The sequence below is a fragment of the Trichosurus vulpecula genome, chromosome 7 (assembly GCF_011100635.1).
Source record: "Trichosurus vulpecula isolate mTriVul1 chromosome 7, mTriVul1.pri, whole genome shotgun sequence".
Classification (NCBI taxonomy): Eukaryota; Metazoa; Chordata; class Mammalia; order Diprotodontia; family Phalangeridae; genus Trichosurus; species Trichosurus vulpecula.
In genome coordinates this window covers 228,289,505-228,297,274 of record NC_050579.1, presented here as the reverse complement: position 1 = coordinate 228,297,274, position 7,770 = coordinate 228,289,505, and positions in this window count along the sequence as shown.

Sequence of the window (7,770 nt, the reverse complement as noted above, 5' to 3'; positions counted from 1 at the left end):
AGAGCTAGCAACCTCCTTCCTGCATTCCTGTCATTGCAGCCAAGACCATGACCTTGGTGGTTGTTAACTGAATCTTTTCAGCTGTGTCTGATTCTCCATGACTCCATTTTGGGTTTTCTAGGCAGAGATACTACAGTAGTAGTTTGCCATTTCCTTCTCCAGCTCATTTTACAAATGAGGAAACTGAGGCAAACAGGGTTCAGTGAAGTGCCCAGGGTCACAAAGCTAGTAAGTGTCTAAGGCCACATTTGAACTCAGGACTTACAGATTCCAGGCCCTGCACTCTATCTACTTCACCACCTACTTGCCTCTTGCCCTCCTTTACATAACTTAATTATCTATTAGTCGATATATTTGCGTAATTATTTATTAGTCTATATATCTGGAGTCTCAGAGCATTGTCTTTGCCAAACTCCCTCATATGCATCCTGAACATTAGCCTTAACTCTGAAATTCCCTTACATCATCTCAATCTAGTGTCATTGGTTTCCGTTTTTCATACGAAACTTTGAAAACTTGTACAGAAAAAGTTAATAAAGGAACCCTATGTAACTTCAAAAGAGAAAGGCATCATGGAAGAGATGAGAAGCTATGAAAAAGGAGGTTGGAGGATATGGGAGATACATCTTGTCAGTGCATTAGCTCCAAATAAAATGTACTTCCCAAATTTAAGAACAAGCTTAGGAAACACCAAGCGCTGAAGTTGGAGCTAATGATAATCATAACTAGAATTTATCCAGTGCTCTAAGGTTTGCAGACTGCTTCAAAGCTATTACCTTATCTGATCCTTACAACCCCGGGAAGTGGGTGCTATTAATATTCCCACTTCATAGATGAAAAAACTGAGGCACCTGGATGTTCAGTGACTTGCCCAGGGTCATATAGCTAGTAAGGGCTCAGATCCAAGTTTGACTCCAGTCTTCCCGACTCCTCCAGTGCTTAGCGCCCTTCCTAAAGCATACTTCATAGTGTTATTCAGTCAGTTTGAGACTCTTTGTGACCCCATTTGGGGTTTTCTTTGCAAAGATGTTGGAGTGGTTTACCATTTCCTTCTCCAGTCCATTTTACAGATGAGGAAACTGAGGCAAATAGGGTGAAGTAACTTGCCCAGGGTCACTCAGCTAGGAAATATCTGAGGCCCAATTTGAACTCAGGGCTTCCTGACTCCAGGCCCAGCACTCTATCTACTGTGACACCTTGCTGCCCGCCTTTCTTTGTAATGCCTAGCAGGATATCGGGCACATGGCACTTAATAAATGCTTATTGACTGACTGACTGAATAGCCTTCTAACTGGTTTCCTGGCCTCCAGTCTCTCCTCATTCCAACGCACACCCAGCTATCAAAATGAGTTTTCTAAAGTATAAGTCTAACCAATATGTATCAGAGGCAGGATCTGAATCCAAATCTTTCTATCTTCAAGACCCAGCCCTCCAACCATTATGCTACATTGCCTCTTGCTTGATTTATACTAGCTCATTATAATCCATTATAGTACTATCTGTTTTGCAAATTAATCCATCATGCTTAATTTTTGAATTCAGAAAAAAAATAATTTAATCTAGGTATGGATATCTACAAGCTATTTTTAATTCTTAATATTAGGATAATTTTAATAACATTATTACTAGGTTCAAGGGTGTGCTGGTAAATATTTAACAACATCTGGTGGGGGATGTACATGTCACACACTTTTTATATTTATTCTGCATTATTAACATTTAACGTTATGAATATTTTCTCCATTACTTTCTTAATTCCATATCATCAACAAAACAATAAATCAAGCCATGATTTGTAGCATTTGCCAATTTCCAAGGTGCAAACATTCACACTGAAAATTTAACAGTTGGCTCTGGGGAAGGCTCAGAGGTGACTCCGGCACATCCCTGACTTAGGTTAGGGGGTTCATTTAGCAGTTAGGTGGCACAGGGCATACGTAGTGTGATAGGCTTGGAGTGGGAAACACTGGAGTTCACATCTCAGCCTCAGATACCTCCTATCTGTGTGAGCCTGGGCAAGTCATTTAACCTCCATCTGCCTCCGTTCCCAAATCTGTAATAGCATTTACTTCCCAGGGCTGTTGTGAGGATCAAGTGAGATAATAATTGCAAAGTGCCTAGGAAAGTGCATGGGAAACAGTAGGTGCTACCTAAATGTTAGCTAGGATTATTAATCCCAGATTTTCTTATTTAACTCAAATTATACTTCCAGATGATCAGAATGTGAAGCTATATATACCGCCTTAAAAATCTCCCATATAAGGAGAAGACACCTATTTTGTAGAAGAGGTGAAATGGAAAGACTGCTAGATTAAAGTCAAGACACTTGGCTTTCATTCTCATTTCTTGTACTAATTATCTGGGTGACTCAATATTTACGTCGCAGTTTCTTTCTGATCCTCAGTTTTCTCATCTGTCCAACGGGAGCCTGGAATCTAAGATTCCTTCCAGCTCTAACAGTCGGTTCTCAGCACTTAGTCTATAGTGACGTAATCTTAGAACTGTAAGGTTCCTTGGAGACCATTAAGTCCAACACCTTCATTTTGCAGATGAGGAAACTGAGGCCCAGGGTCACAGGTACTAAATATCTGAGGCAGGGCTTCCTGACCTAACCCCAGGCCATGAATTGATTGATTGGCAACAGGTCTCTATTGCAATATAAAATGCTCTACCCGTGAATTTTGGTTTGGAGCTGAAGATACTCCATCTATAAAGGCCTGCAAAACAGTATTTGAATCTGAATTTCCATTTCATCACTGACATTCCATCTCTCTCAGTCAGTTCCCAGGACCTGGCATAGAGTAACATAATTTTAGAACTGGAACAGCTATATTGACTAGCCTAAAATGGTTTTCTCCCCCACTTTTAACATGAGACCTTCTCAGAGAGAATTTGCTCCAGTTTATAGTAACCAGATATAAACACCACATTTTTGAGAACCTGTGGAAGCTCCTTGCTTTGGATTCCACATCTCATCCTGATCTTTTTTTCTACAAAATTAGTTCATATAAAAGGCAAGACCTGAACCCAGATCAACCTAGCTTCAAGACCCACCTTTTTTTTATTCTGTCTTGGGATGTTGATCTCATTCTAGGTCACCACAACCAAGTAAAATATATCACCGGACAAGGGTGTGCTGGAGCCAGCTCTAACTCTACGTGAGCTTTAAACCTCAGGGATCAGCAGATGCTAATTATCTGGGCTTGATTTATTGTTGGGTTGATTGTCCAGGATTAAGAAAGTATTAATATTGCAGATTAAACTTAAAAGTGTATGCTTCCCAAGGTTGTTAAATGTTTACCAGCTCACCCATGGTACCAGATAGTGATAGTGCTGCATTAGATCTTAGATCACTACCTATATCAGATTCTTTATCACGGCATGGAGGTGACACAGGTTTCTTGAATACCATCCTACTTAAGCACAAATTCTGGAAGGTTCTACAGAACTTGAACAGTGTGGAGTACGGGTATGAGGGTGGAACTTAGGTCTACTTTCCATTTCCATTTCTATTAGCCTAGCTAAGTTGAAGGTGTTCTTTAGCAAGGTGGCTTCAGTGTGATGGATTTTTTAGCCATTATCAATTCTCAAGGACCATCAATCAAACAAGAAGCATTAACTCAGCACTAAATATGAACCAAGCCCCATGCCAAGTGCTGGAGAGCCAAAGACAAAGTAAAAACAGTCTCTGCCCTCAAAAAACTTACATCCTAATGGAGAAACAATTTATATAATAAATAATGTAAATGAATGACACACAATCTTTGAGGGGATGGCACTAGCATCTGGTAGGACCAGACAGGTGTCCTGACAGACCCAATGCTTGAGCTGAGACTTAAATGAAGCCAGAGATTCCAAGAGTCAGAGGTTGGGAGGAAAACCATTCAAAGCTTGGTGAACAGCCAGTACAAAGGCCTGGAGATGGGAGATGGAGTGTCATGTGTAAGAACAGAAAGTAGCCTGCTGTGGCTGGATCATACAAAACATGGAGGGGAACAGAATGCAAGAATATTGGAAAGGTAAGAAGGATCCAGGCTGTGAAAAGCTTTTAAGTGTCAAACAGAGGACTTTATATTAGATCTCAAGGATTATAGGAAGCTCTTGGAATTAATTGAGTAGCGATGTGACATGGATAAACCAAAGCTTTAGGAAAAATCACTTTGGCAACTGAGTTGAGGACAGAGTAGAATGGGGAGAGAATTGAGTCAAGGAGACCAATTAGGAAGCTATTGCATTAGTGCAGGTAGAGGGAGAAAAGGGCCTAATTGGAGTGCTGGCTGGGAATATCTGCAAGAGATTTTGTAGAGAAAAGAGTTATAGGATTTATAAAGTTTGGAAACTGATTAGGTGTGTAGAGGGAGTGGGAAGAACAGAGGAGCAGAGTGAAGCTTTAAACCTGGGTGACAAGTGGGGAGAGTTTAGGGAGGAAAATGATGAGTGGGGTTTTTTTTGGACATTTGAATTTAAATGCCACTGAAATGGGACTGGAGCTCAAGAGAAAAAGTAGGAGGGCTGGCTAGATATAGACAGACAGGTAGATATCAATATATGTATCAAAGAATCATCTTGATGGAGATGATATTCATATCCATGGGAGTTGATGAGATTACTGAGAGTAAAGAGAGAAAAGGGCCCAGGATAGAGCCTTGGAGGGCACCCCCAGTCACTGGCAGTCACCTGAATGGAGAGCCAGTAAAAGAGACTGAGGAGGAGCAGTCTGACAGGTAGAAGGAGAACCAAGAGATAGCCCCAAAATGAGAGAGAATCTAAGAGGAGAAGGTGGTCAGCAGTGCATGATGTGGCTGAGAGGTCAAGAAAGATGAGGATCAAGAAGAGGACGGTGGGTCTGACAATTAAGAAATCCATGGTAACTTTGGAAGGAGTAGTTTCGATTGAGTGAAGAGGTTAGGAGGCAGATCAAAGATGGCTTCTGGGAGAGAGGCTTGTCCCACTTGGTAAAAGAATGAGTTCATCCCTCACCTCTGCCTCATAGAAGGAAGATGTTTTTATATTTAAAGTAAATGATCTACAGTTTGCTGACCCCTGCAAAAGTCAATGAAAGTCCAAGAGGACACAAAGTCACATAACATCCTCTCTCACAACAGAAAGGTGGGGAACTACTAGGAAAGAATACTATATACGTTGTCAGACAAGTTTTCTTTATTATCAAATAATAAATTAGGTTGTTGCCACAAAAGTAAAAACAAATAAATAAATACTTATAACCCTTTGAAATGGACAGGTCCAACTAAACCATCTCTAAGGTCCCTTCAAACTCTATGAGTACAGTTATCCTTTCCATATAATGACTTTTCCCATTGAGGTTTCAATAATTCGTGACTCAGCATAAGAAATTAAATGGGAATTTTGGGAGGAGTTTTGCAGAAGCCACAGAGGACACATGAAGGCAAACTACACAGAAAAAGTTTAGAAAATCAGAAATGCATAAAATATGTGTATAGTGTTGTATAATATCAATATATTTTATCTTTTAATACCATAATAATTCAGACTTCTTCTCTAAGTGAGGGCCAAAATATTTTATGCAGAATATTCCAGATCACTGGAGGCACTAGATCCCTGGAAGGGAAAACTGTATATGAGTTTAGTCTTTTGTGTTTAACTCCTCTCTTTCTTTTAGAAGTACATCCATTTGGGGCAGCTAGGTTGTGCAGTGAGTAGAGCACCAGCCTTGGAGTCAGGAGCACCTGAGTTCAAATGTGGCCTCAGACACTTGACACATTTACCAGCTGTGTGACCTTGGGCAAGTCACTTAACCTCAATTGCCCTGCCACCCCCCCAAAAACTAGAAGTACATCCATTCCTCTTTGATTCTGCATGACTGTTGCCAGTTATTCTCACTAAAAAATTTTTTATCATAAACCTTCCCCCACATCCTCCCACCCTTAGCCTGACCTATAAAGATATTTGCTAAAGCTGATGGCAGGTGGTGCAGTGGATAGAGCAACGAGCCCTGAGCCAGGAAGACCTTACATCTGGGTGTGACCTTGGGCAAGGTACTAAACTTCTGTTTGCCTCAGTTTCCCCAACTGTTAAATAGGGATAATAACATATGGTTGTTGTAAGGATCAAAGATACTATTTCTAAGGAACCTAGCATGGTGTACCATATAGTAGGCTCTTAATAAATGTCTAGGTATGATGATGTTAACGATGATGATGATGTGTATAAAGTGCTTGGTAAATAGATTTTTTAAAATTGGCAAGGATTTATAATTTTCTTTGGTGTGGATATTCACTGCATAAATCCATACTCAGATCTCTCTATTTTGAAGGTCTCTGTGAATTGCTGCAGCTGATAAATGTATCACCTACATGGCTCATCTGGTGATGTATTGAGGAGTACTTATAGTTGGGGGATCAGAAAAGACCTCATGCATGAGAAAAGATAACATTAATAAAGAGAAAGGATGTAGTAGCAACAAAAATAATAAACAACCAAAATGCAACGAAGCCAGTCCTGAGCTCCCTTCTTCTCAGGCCCCTACGTGCCTCTTAGATTGATGAGTTACATATGGGTCATGCTTCTCAACTAAGAGAAGATGTCTAGAGGAGTCAACAGCTAGAATTCAGGTTACATAATTTGAGAAGGAAGAAATGAATGAATCAAGAAATCTCACTCTTCTTAAGGCAAGACATGGTAAAAGGTTGAACACTATCAGGCAATCCTCAAGCCAAAGTCTATTTAATTGTGGTATAAAACCACTTCATTCTCAAGAGGCTATGGGCTTATATATTTAGTTAGTTTACGAAGGGGCTTAATGGTTGACGCCTAGAGTCAGCTGTAGGCAGGACCTAATCACTCTCCTCAAAATGAATATTTGAGAAATAGCAGTTGTTTGTAGAACCTTTAAAAGGCTTCTATTCAGGAGAAGAAATGGTACTCTCCCTGAGATATGTTATCACCTAAGTAATGGACCTCAAGCAGACATCAGTTTTTTCTCTAGGAGTTTTTCTTTAGAAGTTTTATGGCCTTAGTAGCTGTCGGTGTTTGTCCTTTGTTCTTGAAGAGGACCAGTGACATAAGGAGGGTGATGTCTTGATTTTCAAATGAATTGGATATAAATGAGGCAGAGCCTTGCAAAATCATCAGCCTCTCTCTCTCCTCCAGCATCATTGGAGTCTATTGGAAAGACATAGGTCAAGACAACTGGCGATGGCCCTGGTTACAGTGGGAAACCACGGCCTTTTTAAGCTAAGGTCTCTCCCAGGGCTCAGTTTGTCTGAGGAAATGTCCATTCAATGATGAAAAGTTAGGTTGGACTTGAGGCAAAAAAATGGCCTAGTTTGCCTTCACAAAAGTGGCTAGATTGGAGACCAAATGCCAAGAATCAATCTTGCCAAGAAGGAGGCTGTCTACATTCTGAATAAGAGCAGACTCATCCTGAAAGTGTCATTAAGGTCTTTTCTTAAGTATCTGTGAAAATAAAGAAGAGGATTCTATAGAATCTTGTGACTGCCTCATGAAAGTATATTGCAGCCTCTGATATGGGAGAGGGAATTGGTATTGGGTAGAGATGGAAAAGAAAGCAGAACCTAGATCAACAACCATAAAATAATGTATATTTGGATGATGCAACATAATTAGTGGCTGGGTTTGAGACAACTGGGAAGACAAGGCCAAACTGCAGAATTTACATCCATGGGTCTTAGACAAATAAATAGGGGCCTCTTCCAGGTTTCATAACAGATAACATAGAAATGTTATAAGACCTAGTAGTTGGAATAATAATACCTTATTTCATAAGGG